The following is a 16,433-nucleotide window of genomic DNA, read 5'->3' as shown; positions in this document are numbered from 1 at the left end:
TGACTTTCTGGTACTCTGTTTTCTTCTAGAACCTTCCTTCCTTCCGCCAGCCCCATGTTATTATCCCTTAGGGACAACATAGAAAGGCACACTGTGATCCCACAGGGCAGTGTCCCTGTCCCAACCTGCCCTCTGTACAAGAGGACACCAAAAGGTTGGTGAAGCAGTTTATTCTTTGTTATACAGCATGGCCCACAGATCTTTGGAGACACAAATATAATGGAAAGACAAATATTGGACAAAATGGTTGGAAAAGCAAATATTGGACAAAATGGTTAAGTATTATAACTGCCTTTTGAAGTAGAAAACAGGAGTCTGAACAAGACTGAAGAAAAGTCACCAAACTTTTCTTCAACCAAACCTCTCACTTTTCAGAAGAAATCAATGCCAATTTCCTAGGCCCTAGGCCAAACAGAATAGTTTAGAGTACTTGCACAGAGAATATGCAAACAGGATATGGAATGCCCTTTGAGCACAGCGAGCTGTTTGTGGGAGGCATTTAACTTCCTGTGAACTGGGTGTTTATTGAAGTTATCACTTTGTCCTGAATCAGGCAGGGGCTCTATTTTCAGATTTTGTACATAACCTGTAACATGTTGGTCAAACAATCTGCTTTTTTTTTTCCTCCCCCATTCTGTTTCCTTCCTCAGTAATTGACTATTAAAATCACAGTAACTGCTCAAGTAGGTACAAATTCACCTTCTAAGCATGGAACCACATTCCCTGTGTGACTGGTGAAGATGATTCTGGTGTATTGATCCCAGCTAAAGCTTTTTGCTAATGTCACAAGCAATAAACCCTGCAGCAGCAAGGATAAAACTCAGTTGTAGCAATGATCATACTCATGCTGCTCATTCTGCTCCAAGTCTGGAACTGGAGCTGAAATCCAGACTTTTGCTCCAGCCGGTAATGAATAATTGCAAACACATCGACACACATAAAGAGAACTTTTACATATGCCCTTTTTGTTCCTGGGCTTTAACACCGAAAACTGAGATTATGTTAATATGGGGGGTTTGCTGGCACTTCTGTGGGGCTCATGTTCAGAACGATGAACCTTGTGAGCAGCCAAAAAAAGATTTATTACTATGAATAATTAGAAACAAATTCTTATCAGTGTTATAAACATATGGTAAAGAAAAAAATCTTTCAATCTAAGCCAAACCCCAGTGTTTTTTCAATTTATTCAGAATGAAGCCATTTTAACCAAGATTCAGCTCTGTCTATTCCTGCTTTCAAAGAAAAGTAAGTTATTAATAAAAAGTAGAAAGATGAAATGGAAGTCAGAAATGGATTCAACATATTTTTTGGGCCTTAATGGTCTCTCTGAAGCAAATTTTTATCTTGTTGGTCACAATGTATCAAAGAGTCAGTACCGTTACTGTTCACATGATCTTGTGTCCTGAGATCAAAGTTTAGATTTAAGAGCTCCTTAACAACCGACACACCTCGCTGTTTCAGTTTTGCATGAGTTCCTGTGTACAATAATGCAAATTGCAGACCAGCAACTATTGTCTAGTGAGAGGATTAATTATTATGCTTTATATTAACTCCGCTAGGGACTATAAACACATTTTTCTTGGGAAATCAAATCCACTTTTCTTACGGAGGTTTGAGACTTTTAGTTCTTCGTTTTTATTACAGATCATCTTCAAAACTAACCCTTGTTGCCATCTTAACTGGAGGCAGGAAATAGAGACCATCTCAGTCAAGGTATTTATGCTGTATTTGGTCATTGACTAACACACAGCTATTGCCTTAAATGGCAGCCTTAGAGGTATAAGAAAGCCAGAAAGAAGCAGTAGTCCTTATTCTGGTGAAATCTTAGGAGAGTTTAAAACTCTAGACTGTTTCAAACTTAAATAATGTGGGTGATAGGATAATAATATGTTTAATTGCTTCTTAAAGTAAACCACTGGAGCTTGGAACAACAAATCTGTTTTCTTTCCCCCCCTTTTTTAGCCCCTACTTCTTGTATGGAATGTTCTGTTTCTTCAAGGTCACTTTTTAGGTAACACACTATTCTGCTTGGCTTGGAAAACTTTTATAAGAGGACTGGGACATGGTAGAAAAATACTGACCATTTTACTTGTCTCCACTTAGACACTGACATTTATAAAACTGTTAACAAGGTATTACATGTCTCCTTACATGAAAAAATTATTGCTTACTGCTGACATCACCTGTGAAAGCAAATAAGAAATTAAAGTGCACCTTTCCCGGGGACTGTAATGCCAGAGACAGAGCACACCAAGGCAGGTGCTGTGACCTGGCTTACACACTTGAACTGATCAAGTTCCCTGCCTGCAAACGTGCAGGACTGGAACCACACAAGGATTAGACGTGGTGATAGGGTTTAAAATCACTTTAAATGATAGAAGCTGCAAGCAGTGTTCTTTATCTCACCATTCTGGCTGGAAACAGTCTGCAGAGTCACGGGAGTGTTTTATAGTCATTGTTTTATCAAGAGTTTGTTTAAAAAAAAAAACCAACAAAAAACATCAGCACAATTAAGGGAGCCTAATCCCATCTTACATTTCAAAATATATACTGTTCTCTCATTTTCCAATATGTTATGGAATTGTTACATAATGAGTCAGAACATTTTATAACTTTTAAGCCAAATCTTCAGAATATCTGACTTTAAATGTAGCTGCAAAATTTGTAGAAGATCTAGACAATGAAATTAATTTTTTTGTAAGTTCAGATATTTTGGAATTCTAGTATGATTACTTCCCTATGCACATTTAAAGCTCATTTTCCAAAGGCATTTACCTGACCATCCTTGAAACTTATTTCCTGCAAAAGCCAGTAAAGCTTGATTGCTTAAGTGTTTAAGGAATACAATCAGAAAGGGAAAAACAGGATTAGCACAAATATGTGTTTACACGACAAAATCGAGGACAAAATAAAATTACAACTATGAGTGTAAAAATTTTTTATTTTTACACTCTCTCCATTTGAGTTCTAGTGGAGACTTTGGAAAGTTCTGATGATGATTGTAACAACAACTATATTTTCTTGGTACATCTCCTTGGAGTTTTGGAGGCAAAGGGTTTCATACTGGCCTTGCAAACATGAGGAATTTCACTCAGACTGAACAAGATAAATTACAGCTACTCTAGAATGAAAAGAAAAACAGCCCAGGTCTCCAAAACCACGAGTATAGAACTGGGATTTTTATTTCAAGCAAGTTCCAAGCCTGTTTCTATAATGATCTTCATTCTTGTCTCCCGTGTGCAGCTGGCACCATAGGGCATTTATTGATTGGTATATAAAAGTTGACAAAATGATGCATTATTCAGTAAATTGCCACATGCAGGGAAAAGAAATGGTACCTTTTTTTCTGTAATCTTACAAGCATATACTTTTTTTATTTCATAGACAGTGACAAAGCACTGAATCACCCTGTTGTAGTGCACCATATATATAAGAGCACTTATGTAGTAGCTCAAAACAAACTTCTTCGTATTTGTCAATACTTGCTAGATGTGGAGTCCAATTTTTGCTGTAGTGAGGCACCAACACACTTGGATTAGAATGTCACCTGAACAGAAACAGCTCGTGTCAGGCTGATGTTTCCTATGAGCTTTTAAATTTTCTTTTAAAGTCAATTCATTATAAACTGGCCCCTGCCAGAACTTCACCCAACTCAGAAAGCTCATCAGCCCAGGGACTAGAGCAGCTCTGGGCATGTCAGGCACATAAACTCCAGAATTACCAGCTTTAACTACTGCAGACAAGAGATTTTCACCCTGAAACAAATACTCCTCTTCTCTCTGACCAACCAGTAAGGGTGACAATCTTGTCTCAGCTTAAAACCATTCACAGTGCACGTTTTTTTTTAATAGTCGAAATTTTATATTAGGTGGTGAGCTGTGACAAAACATAAGCAGCCCTAGAAAACACTGCTGGTACAATCCTGTACAAAATTAGGTCAATGGCTTTTTGTGCAATTAAAGCAGCAGAGCAAACACAAGACATCTTGGCTGAGACATGCACAGTGCTTGATCGCCACCTGAAAAATCTGACTGTCACCTTCATTGCCATTTCACCCAGAGGAAGATCCCAACAAGGTTCTATGTGCCCAAAACAAGATTTATTTTCTTCAAGATTTAATCATGCATCTAACCAGAATCTATCACTTCTCTCTACAAATGTGTCTTAAGTGTAGAAACATTTACTTTAATGACAAAAGCTGAGAATTTGATCTCTTCTTGTCACTCTAAACACATGGGACATAAGTTATGTGCCTGTGCCTTTAATTCAGGGCTGAGTAATTACATTTAGCCTGTGGAATCACTCCAGTTTTTTCTTGGTGTCTAAACTGAATGTTGTCCTAAGGATTTGGAAGCACATGAAGTGAATTAGGGATGAACATGTACGGCAGTACTTGGAAAATGCAACTGAAGTGAACTAATCCAGTCTGTAGAAGGGAAAGAAAACCTGAAACAGAGGTCTAAATTTCAAGAGTAAGAGCAAGCACGTTGTAGCTTTGCACATACAGATATAATTGCAACACCATTATTTTAATTTTTCCCAACACTTCTTTTTCATTCATGTTTTTATTAATAATGGCAAAACAAAGAATATAAATTGTGCTAGGTACTTCACCTCTTATTCCTCTCCTTCAGTATGCCTTTAAAAACCTTCCCTAAAACAGAATATTGGCTATGAAGAGACTAGATATGAGACAGAAGCAGAAACAAACAGGTCAAAATAAAATGCTTTTAATTTAGAAACTATCTCAGATTTTCTTGTAACGAGGCACACATGCTACTGATATTAAACAGTACATTTATATTCTCCAACCTGGGGTGCAATACAAAGGAAACCATAGAACACTTTGGGAAAAAAAATGTGTGGAGAGCATAAGTTCGTATGTGTAGGAGCTAAAGGCAAATGCTTGAATAATTTACAATCATAACATGCATGAAAATGAAACACTGTGACTTTAATAACTAGCTTTTTTTCCCCCTCCTTAAACTCCCATTATTAAGCTATTGTGCTCCAGGCTAGCATATCAGGTGCTGATAATGAACATTCAGGCACAAGACTTCTCCTGCACAAACGAAAACTGTTCTGCTCAAAAGATTAATAAAGGATTATCTTCTTGTATATACATATATACATATACACACACACACACACTGAACAGAATTAAAATTGTAACCAAAATTGGAATGTTGAAGTCTACTCAAGTGCTGTTAATAATGTAGAATTAAGATTAGGGAAAAACATAACCTAATTAAGAGGTTCCAAAAGGCACATTAATATATGCTGAAAAAGTGGTTTTTAGATAGGGAAACTATTTTATGCTTTATATTATCATTATAAGGCACAGTCTTAGACAAACAAACCAAGGATATACACAAATGTCATGCTAGAGTTCTACATTTATTGCTGGTCATCAGTGCACTGCACCCAGGTTATGTTTGAACTGCAGATGGAAAGTAACCTTAAAAGAGTAAAAAAGGGCAATCAAGAAAAATAATAGTCGTGAGATGGCAAAGAGGCTTTTCTGTAATAAAGGAATCGTGGTCTGAAAGAAATCTTTGCAGGTGACAAGCTTAAAAAGGAACCTTCAGACCCAGAGCGAGGAGATCAAAGACCTTGCAAAATTCAGCTGCACGTAACATGGAGGAGTCTTAAATATGACTAATACTCCTTGAAAACCTAGCTGGGATTTGATTACTGTGGCTGGAAGTTTTCAAGTCTTTTGTGAGCAGTTGAAATAATGACGGCTGCATTCCTGGGAGTCAGCAGCCCCACACCCAAGTCTGCTGCACTGGTGCAGCATCCCAATCCCACACCATATTCCCACAGAGGCTGCAACATTTCTGAGCTACACATTACACACTGGTCAGCTGGCTACAGGATGGTCATTGATGAGTCAGCAAGGAAAATAAACAGAGACCCTCTGCACTCATTTGTAGCTCTTCTTTTAGAAGATGCACTGATTTATCACTATAACATGCAGCCTTCCCCAAAGTGCAGAACCTCTAGAACAGAAATTTGTTGAAACTGAAGGTCAGATCAAAAGCTCCAGGCCTTTAACAGCACCATTTCATGAGCTCTGCCTCCTTAAGAAGCCAGGAGGAAAAAATACAGCGACATGAAAAATAAATGAGCAGCTTTTCCTGACTCTGAAAGCAGAAAATAATGACATGAAACCAAAATCAAATGCAGCACTATCAGTTGTATTCCCAAATGCCAGCATTAATTCTCCCTCTTCCAGCTCCCAGAGACTTGTTAAACAAATGAGCCTTATAATGCATTTTGCAAGTGAAAGGTCCCGGAGTGGTAAAAAGTCAACTCCCATACCAAAAGCCCTTAATGAAAATGCTGCAGCTTATTCCAGGAGTTCTGCACTGAAGGGCATCAGCCTGAGCTCGCTCCTGCCACAATTCCTATTTTCTCCTTTGATCAAAAGAGCACTTCTGCAGCACTAGCAATAGTCTGGGCTTTTAGATCAAAACTGGCATCTCAAAACCTGCAAGTCAAGTCAGCTCGTGTAAATCACAAAAGGCCGGTTTCGTGTGTGCACAGACCAGTCAGACTTTTTTTTTTTTTTTTTTTTTGTAGCAGAAAAAAATCCTCTATTTAAAACATTCCTGATGTACCACATTTTCCCTGCACACCTGGGCTGGGCGTACAGCCTGGTTATCCTCCCCACACAGTTCGTGGCGTTTTTGGAACCACGTACGCCTCTAAGAATTTTTTGTCCGCTGGAGAGAGACCTGATTTTGCTTGCATACTGTGACAGCCTCAGAATTTTTCCCCTTTTCCCTGGTTTTCCTCGCTTGTCGTAACTTTTTTCCTTTAAGTTTAAAAAACAAAACCCTATGGACTGAACGAGGATGAATAAGCCTCTCCCTTCAAACCAAGGGGAAAAACCTTAAACCCGAACTGCACGAACACAACATGTCTCCTCTCGCTGCATTAATGCCGCCTCACGAAATGGCGCCTGCCTCTGCAGACAGCTGCCTCAAAACGCCCACGGCTCCTCGGGAAAACAGAAATGCAACTTCTTTTTCTGTTTGTTATTTTCCTCGTAAAGCGTTTATTTCTCTCTCTTGACATTCAGCCTCTCGGCTCCCCCGCAAAGCCGAAAGCTGACGGGGAGAGCTCTCCTTCATAAAACGGCCTTTCCCCTCCGCTTTCGGAGCCCCCCCGGGACTGCTCCCCGCACGGGCCTGGGTGTGTGGGGCTGTGGGCTCCGGCCCCTGCACACTGTAAATAAATGTGCCGATTCAGCCGCTATCGCCACGATCTTGCCTTTCCAGAATTTTCTCCCTCCGCTTCCCAAATATAAAAGGAGTTTTTGTGCTGAACACGGAGCGGGAGCGGTGACGGGCTCGGCGCAGGGCGCCATGTGGTATTTGGTTTCTCTACAGTACATGTTTTTATAATGAAGGGGGAAGGGAAGGAAGGGAGCTGCTCCTACCAGCATGCCAATAATCTGTTGCAAAGGGCTGGAGCGCTCAGAGCCAATTAGTGCTCCTGTTAACCATTTAAGTGCGGAAACAAAGCCAGGCCGGGCGCACAGTCCGCGGGATTCGAGACAGAAAAGACCGTGGGGGTTCCCAGGGCATCGTGTTCGTACAGATCTTTTCATAGATGCATATTTCCTATACTTTAATAATAAATACTTTCGATAGACAAACAGCTATATCCTGCACACGTACACCACACAGTTTTAATGGAAGCTGGATGTGCTGGCCTGTGGTGGAACGATGAAAGCCACCCACAGGAGGTGCATTTCCGATACGGATAGCAGGTCCCTGCCACAGGAATAGCAAATCCATGCTGTCCATGGCGGGCTGGAAAGGGTCAGAGTGCTGCTCTGCCCAAGAACAGATGTGTCACTATAACATCTCCCAGCAATGCTGCTGTGGGTGGAAAAACACCGTAAGGTGGGACGAGCTCTAGGAAAGCAATGGCAGAGTCTGTCTCCCTCTAAATGTGATGTCTCCACCATCCAGACAGCACTACCCTGCACCAGTCTTGTTTTTTCAACCCCTTAACCACATCAGAACAAGACCAAAAAAATATAAAATTATTTTTACATGCTGCAGTGTGATTTGTTATAAACCTTTAAAGCCTGAGGCAGGCCAGCTCGTGGCTTGTTATGTGTCACTGAACAAGCCAGGGAAGAAGCTGCACAGGGAATTCTCAGCCTCGATCTTTTTCTCTGGGGGCAAGTCTGAACATTGCCAGAGAGCACAGACAAATTAGTCCTAAAGTACAGCCACAGTAACCTGCTCCCGCTGGACCCAGCGGGTCAGTAAACCTATTTTTGTCCTCCTTTTTTATCCCGTGACGTAGCAGTGAATATTGGATCAGACTCCCAGGGATGCCAGGAGGAGCAGCAGAGTTTGTACAGCTCACTGAAGTGCCCAGGGTGCCAAAAGCAGGCTCTGCACCACAGCTCAGCAGCCCTGGCAAGAAGCAGACTTTATTTGCTTGTAAGGGGCTGCAGCAGCGCTGCAGGTCTGCTCCCACCTCAGGCAAGCTTTGCAGTGCACACGAAAGGCATATTCGAACATCACTATCTTCTCTAAAAGATGAAGTTAAATTTTCCTAGTTGCCATGGATAAAGTCCAGTGTCCTTGAAAGTTGCAGGTTGCCCCGTCTGAAGTGCTGTACCAAGGCTAACACTGTAACACATCCCACTTTTAAGCTCTAGGAAAGATTCCGTCTAAAGTATAACTTTACATTCAAATTAAAAACATTGGGGACCAGGGGGAGGAAACATATGGGTAAGAAACTAGCAGATTATTTAGGCATGTGAGCTGTGAGAGCACAGGCAATACAAAAGCTCTCTTGTTCCTGCTGCCTCCCACAGCTGCATTCACTAAATATATCCCGGGCTGAGAGCTGCATTTCTCCACCCCTTCCTCAGCCCAATCGCGTTTGCACAAACACCACCCAGGTCCCTTCGGACAGGCAGTGAGGCAGCAGCGATGCCCTAGTTACAGTCGGCATGAAGAACACCAGCGACTAATCGTGTCTGCAACAGGGTGAAATTGTTACATCCACACCTTTTTTTGGGGAGGGAGTCCATGCAGCTGATCTATATTTAACTTAAACCCAGGGTGGTTTGTTCTCTATAAGGATACACCCCATTTGTATGACAGAATCAGTTACTATTATTCCCATCAGATGATTTTCAATAGTTTATGGAGAGGGGGAAAAAAGGCAGAATAGCCACCTCTATAAAAAAAGAATTCACTGAATCCACCTCCGGGCAGATGTGGAGGAGAGCAATGGTCTTGGGGACTGGCTGTCCCCTAGAGAGTTTTACCCAGTTTTACCTTCCATTGAGTCTCTGATCATATATACATTTGGGGGGGGAAAGAGATATCACTGAATTTCTATAGGACTGAGGTGCTCCCTCCACAACCTCCATTCTGCTCCTCGCATTTCTCCCATCCACACTTTGCATTCTTTACCCTCAAGGACACATCCTTTGGCCTGGCACAGCAGAACCTTGCTCCCAACTGCAGCCTTGAGACACTGCTGCAGTCACAGCAACAGAGGGAAGAGCTGCCCCCTCTCATATAGTGAATTCTATAGCAGATCAAATTGTGGCAGAAAAAAAAAAAGTTATCTTTCCTCACTTCCAAGCTGTGAACCAGCAGGGATTTTGACCCTCCTGGTCTCTGCTTCTTCCTTTCCTCACAGTTCCCTGTTTCTTCAACACCTCCAGTTCCACTAGCAGCGCAGCAAATTTGACAGAATCTGGTCAATTTTTCAAGCTTTCTCATTTTAAGAAGTCAGTGGGAGCACACTATCTTGCAATCAAACCTCACAGGAGGGAGAATTAAATATCTCATGCATGACCTTAATCCATAGGATTTTGCAGATAGTTTCTCTTGTAATCTCAATACCCAGAGCTTATTACACATTCAAAACGTATCTGTAGCCTCAGAACATTTTGCAACAAAAGAAACTCAAATTCATTTTGATATAATTATGCAGTCACACCAGTCACATGCTTGCTATGGAATAAATATAAATACTAGGCTTTTGGGAATAACTTGCAGATTTATAGTGCTAAAAAAAAAAACCAAAACCAACACAAGAATGAAACCATCTATTATATATGGAAAAAAGATCAGGTTTAGATGTCAGATTTCAGCCAAGGAAAATGGCACAATTATGAAGTCTTATATATTTTTTTTCAATCTGCAAAACATAAAAGAGAGAGCTCAAACTGATACTTAGGCCTCTCCATAAAGTAAGGACCTCATTTTCTAAAGCAGGAATATCATTCAAGGCATTTAGAAACCTTTGAAATCAGATAATTCATTCACAAAATGGCCACAGGTCCCTAAGCTTAAAGCTAGAGAAGTTAGAAAACTGTGCTCTGGGGTTTGTGTCTTTCTAGCACGTTTTTTCTTTCTCTGCTTTTCTTGCCTTCCTGAAACAAAATGACCTCAAAGACTGTTCTAATTATGTCGTTGGAAATTGTCTCTTTTAATTGGGGACGTTGCTATTCAAGAGCCACACCCTGCTGCCCTGGTGGTGCTGGAAACCAGCCTCGCTCACTGGGGACAGGCTGGGGGTCTGCCTGCTCTGATCTCTGATCTCCTGTGGTCCTCAGGATCCCGTGGATTCTGGACCACATGTGGGAATACATTTTCCCATCTCTGTGCTTTTAAAAAGGGAATACAAAGCGTGAAACCAGATGTTAAACCTGAGCTCTCCAGAGAAGCCACAGGAGCGTGAGTTACCTTCAACAGCACTGCAGTTCCAAAAGCAAACAAAGGCATAAGGGGCTGGGATGGAAGGTTTCATCCCTCAAAGAAAGCAGTGACTCACCCACATTCCTAACTGCACAAACAAGGGAGGCAAACCCTCCTCTGGCAGTCAGGATCCTCCACATTTTCCTGTGTGGAGCAAATCCCAAGCAGAGGTGACTGTGGTGGTGTGTTAGAGCAGACACAGCACAGGGCGGATGTATTTTGGAAAGGGATCCTCTTTTGCACACCTCTGTGTTTATGTGCCTTCTTGAAAAATAAAGAGTTCCCAAGTACTGCTTTTCACTTCTGAAAACACACTGAAAAAGGGCTACTTCTAACAACTGGTTTTTAAGATCCAAACCCATCTTTTCTCACATACCTTTCTTTTTAATACTAAGAGGCAGTAGTTTACTTTAAAAAATCCAAACAAACAAACAAAAAACAATTCAAGGACAGATAAAACAAATCCAAAAGTTCACTGAGCAGAGAGCCAAGCAGTGTGTAACATGGATAAGGTGCTGATTCTAACCATCAATCTACCCATGTGGGAAATTTTGACCTAGGGATGTGGAAACTCACCTTCCCAAACGTCTGCTTGGTTGTTCCCATCAGACAAGGCACACTTCACTGATGGAGGACCAGCATATTCCAGGTGATGGATGGCATGGAGCCAGGCTGCTAAACACGCCCTGCTCCACCCTTCCTGCATGGCTCTCCCAGAGGTGGGGACACTGTGCAGGTCCCCAGATGGCCGGGGCATCAATGGAGCTGCTGGGTGGTACCAACAGAGCCCTCAGCAGCAGGGATGAGGAGGAGGTGGTGCAAAGGCTGGGTGTGAGGAAACAGGACCAAAAAGGAGCTCAGAAAGCACAGAACATTGCTAATTTGCAAGAGAAACTGCAGGAAACCGACATCTCTTAACTGTAAACCTCAGAAAGGTTGTGGTTAGGAGACAGGTGACAGGGCTGCAGGACAGGCTTTGTCTGTGCCCAGGAGAGCTGCCTCAAAGCCACGATGCAAGTGGAGCTCCCCAAGGAGTGGGACTGGGTAGGTGGTCCCCTGTGTAGCTGTGCCAGGGCTCTGTAGGGTGACTTTGTTCCTCTCTGCAGTGCAGGATGCCAGAACGCCAGCACGCAATTCCCCTCTGGCTGCATGCTCCATGAAGCAGAATTAAGGCTGATGCTCAGTGTGTTCCACTTTATATCAAATTTTTAAATTCTCAGGTTTCCAGTGGTAGACAGACACTCCAAAGTAATTTTCATTCCTTCCTCCTGGGGAGCAGCTCCTGAGGGTTCTTGGAGCTGCTTCAGAAGGGAAGTGGCAGCATTACCTCAGTGGGGGGACTTGTGAGGGGGCACACTTGTTTGTGTGACAACTCCCAGTGTAGTTTTGTCTGCTGAGGCTATGAGAGACCTTGGCAGCATGGGCTGCTGGCAGGACCACAGAACTCTTGTTAATGACAAGTATCAAGCCTCAAACAGATAAAATAAGCTATCCTGGAGCTGAAGCCATGCTTGAGGCATCACGGAAACGCCTGTTGCACTGATACTGCTGCCATACTTAAAGCTAAGCCCCAGCAAGCAGGGACAGCACACAGACCAGCTCCTCCTGCTGCTGCAGATTCTGCTGGCAGCATTTGAAATATTTTAGGCATTTCAGACTACTCTCCTATCAGAACTCCAGAGCTTACATTAAAAAAAAAAAAAAAAAAACCTGTTTATCAAGTCGCAGAACAACAGCAATCCGTCTGGTTTATTTGATGGAAAGGACGAGAGCGAGGGAGGATTTTGCTAACAGTATTTCTACCTTAAGTGACTGCTATGATCAGAGCAACAGCAAACAAACATTACAAGATATTTCCTTGCACAGAGGAAGAGAAACTGCTACAAGATATGGACTCCATGTTATTATTATTATTATTATTATTATTATTATTATTATTGCTACTACTACTGAGCATTTTGGCTGGCCTGCGCTGTTTGGAAAGCCCAGTTCTGCCAGGCTGCTTGAGAAAAGCAGCATTTGTCCCCAGTTTTGGGCATGGAAACACAACTCAAATCCCTTCTCGGGAACAAAGGTGCTTCCCAGGAGCCTGGCGTGCTGCCGGCATGCCGAGCGCGTAGCCAGGCAACGGCAGCCGGATTGGGGCTTGCGCCTCACCCGCGATGCTCCAGCCTCCACAAACAATTCTTGCCACGTAGACAGGAGCGTGCAGGGTAATGGAAAATTACTGCAGGCTCTTTCTTAAAGGGCGAGCACCGCCGCTGGCGGAGCGGGCTGATCCGCACGGCGCTTGCCAGCGCGCCCCGGGGTCAGCCCGTGTTTCCTGCGGGAGGCTGCAGTGCGTCACCGCGCACCGGGGCATTAATGCACTGAAATACCATTTACACGCCATTCCAGCCGGCTGCGGCCATCAGGAGTGTAAAGCAGCGAGGGAAGGGGGAGCGGAGCAGCCGGAGCTGAACAGCCGAGGTTGTTCTCGAGCTGCTCTCTCGAACACGGCAACCTTGGTGCGGTGCAGTTCGTACGGGCTGCGGGCTGATGCCAGAATAACACCCCTGCCCTTGGCAGGAGCAGCGTTATAACAACTGCCTGGCACATTCCTGCAAGGCTGCAGGAAGAAAAAAATTGCCCTTAAAGAAAGAGCAAACTTTGGCAGTGGTTAAGCTGCTATGAGGACAACAGCAATAATAATAGTAATAATAAAATTATGGCCATGTTTACCTCCATTTCTGGTGTAAAAGAGAATTTAGTTAATAAGACAGCATGGTGCTTACCTAACTAATACCAAGCCAAAAAGCCAGGCAAATAGCTACAGAAGTACCCAACAGCCAGCTCGAGGCACTGCACCTCTGAAAACCAGAGATATGCAGACTTACTGGTTGGGCAGGGCAGGATCTGCCCACGGAGCACACAGGAGCTGCCCAGCAAGACAGCACAGCACCAAAAGGTGCTTTCCCAGAAGTCTTCCAAAATAGCTCCTGTATCCCTTACAAGTTTCATTTTGTCTCCTGCAAGAGCAGACCACGCTGCCTGTTCTTGGGGTACCTATGGAGAAATGTGCCCAGCCTGCAGCAAAAATAGAAACGCAGGCCTGCTGCTCTTGCTTTTCCTTTTTTGCCCACTGCATGCAGCTCATGGTGGCCCTGGCGTGACTCAGGATCACATGTTGCATGCCAGACTGGTTCTAGGTCAGCTCCTGCAGCAACAGCGCTTTTGTTCTTCCTTATCTTCATGTATTAATTTGCCTGTTTTTTCTCAGATAAGCACTGGTTACAGCCTCAACCCAAATCTTTTTTTCACTCTGTTGTAGCCAGCAAATGAAAACAAAGGCCCTACACCAAGTTAGGGGACTACTTTGTAATAGAAACTTCCTCTCCCTTAAATAGAAGCCTTTGTTGTGAAGCTGTTTTCATTGCAGGCTCCACAGGGAAAGTCATTATATTTAATAGAAGTTGACCTCATTTTGTAGTCCTCGATATTAAACCTTAGAAGAGGGACACATAATTAGAAGCGGTGAGTTCTCAACAAAGATACACAGTACTTGTTGCTGTTGCCTTCTTACCTAAGGATTAATTTAATATGGTTTGGAAAGAGTAACTTGAAACAGCTTTTGGCAGATAAGCGAACTCCAAGTAAAACGCAAAGATCTGGTTTCCAAGAAGCTTTTTACAAGCTGTACAGAGAAGTGAAATAAAACCCTCCAGCAGCACACAAGGCTTCCTGCAGAGCCTCCCTGGAATAGCTGGAAACCTGCATTTTGCTGAAAGCTAATCTGGGTCGGAGGCTGGGGTTACATAAAGACATCTTGCACAGAGGCAGAGAGAACCCGTGGTCAGGCATGGACCTGCCCCTGTGGCAGCCTCTGCTCGGCTGGAGGGAATCAAGGGAATGTTCTAGTGCAGTTCCAAGGCTGTGCTCTCAGACAAAGAAAGCAAAAGGGGTTTCATCTCAGTCAACACAGACAAGGGAGAGAATGCAAAGACGCCCCAGCTTTGTTAGGTTTGCTAATGCAACCTGGGTTTCCACACAGTGGACACTGTTGTCACTGCATAATGGGTAAACAGAGCACTGGCCACCACTAAATAAACACATTTTCCACAGCAAGGCAGTGAATGATGTGCTGCACTGTGTAGGGGCCTCACTGAGCACAACCCTGTGTTGGGGCTCTTCACCTCTTCAGCTTGAGTTTAAAACATCTCTTCACAGCCTGCTTTGCAAATAACCCCATCACTTTTCCAAATATGGAAGTTCACTTGAAATACACATTGAAATACATATTGAAATACACATTTTCAATTCATTTTCCCAGCTCTTGTGATAGCCCCACTGCTCTCCAACCTCCTGAACATCCCTTGCATTCCCAGTGCTCTTGAGTCCAGCTGGAGAAATGTCACCTCCCTACTGAAACACTCATTATGTAAAAAGGATAATTTCTCATTGAAAGACCCAGGCTCCCTTAAATTTCCCTTTAGATTCTGTGGTTTGAATGAGTGTGTCTGCTTCAGCAACCCTGAGAACTTCCTGATTTCTGCAGTTCTCCCCTCTGCAAAAAGCTGACTGCCTCTAACTCTGTTTTTTAACTCAGTTTTTTAACTCAGTGACTTGCTTTCCTGAAAAATCAGATAAATGGTGTCCCCAGCTGAAGCACTTTCACATGGTGTTAAACTGTAGCTTCTTTTCTGCAGCCCAGCTCTCCTGGGTTTGTGCTGTGTGGAGCAGGGTGGTTGCTGCCCACACCTGCAGTAGGGTTGCTCTGCCCTGTGGTTTGTGGCATAACATGCACTCCAACAGGAGGAAAGAGAAGGTTTAAAGCACCCAGCCTTTTTTCCTCCTTCCTGGGGACAGATTCCCACTCCACACAAGGAAAAGGGATCACTGTCATTAAAAATATATGAGGAAGCCAAGAGTGGGACCACAGCAGCCTAGGACAGTCCTGGGTGGGTGGGCTGTGGGGCTGGGAGGACACGTGGTGGCCAGCAGCTCTCCTTGGGGAGAGAAGGACTGTCCCCAAGATAGATGAGACACCTTTACCCTTGCACCCTGCTTGGCCTCCACCCTCAGCAAGGCCAGGGCTGTTCTGGCTTGGCTGGCTTTTCCTCCCTCCTATTTTAGATATAGAGTGTTATTAAATCACACCCAACAATTCCCACCACACCTCAAGCAATTAACCCTATCCCAAGGCAGTGCTGGCTGGGGAAAGCCCTGGACAATGTCCTGGGAGTCCCATAAAGCTGAGAGCAGTTCTGCCACCCGTTCAGTGGGGAGAAGGCTGGGCTTTCTGCGTTTATTTTTGGAGCAGTAAGTTATTTTCAAAGAGCCTTTCTGTCAGGCTTAGCCGAGTGTGAGCTGCCAAGTGAGCTCCTCCAGCTCTGTGGGCACCATTAGCAGGGCTGCCCTGTGCTGAAGTGATGTCAGCGCTTCCATTACAGCACCTTTCCCCTGCTCCAGCTCCCTTATAAGTGGACATAAAAATCCACTTTTGGCAGAAACACTCGAGCCAGCAAGGAAAACAGTCACCGCTTTAACCTGATCCTTGCTAAACTTATCTGGCTGGGCGGAGAAAGCAGGGGTTTAAAATATATCTTCTCCCTCCCACGCCTAAATCATGAATTTTAAAATCCAGCTGTATTGCACTCAAATTACTCACAGGGAATTTTTTTTAGGTTGGGTTTTTTTTTTCTC

The sequence above is a fragment of the Zonotrichia leucophrys genome, chromosome 10 (genome assembly GCF_028769735.1).
Source record: "Zonotrichia leucophrys gambelii isolate GWCS_2022_RI chromosome 10, RI_Zleu_2.0, whole genome shotgun sequence".
NCBI lineage: Eukaryota > Metazoa > Chordata > Aves > Passeriformes > Passerellidae > Zonotrichia > Zonotrichia leucophrys.
Note: the sequence above shows the minus strand (reverse complement) of the source record.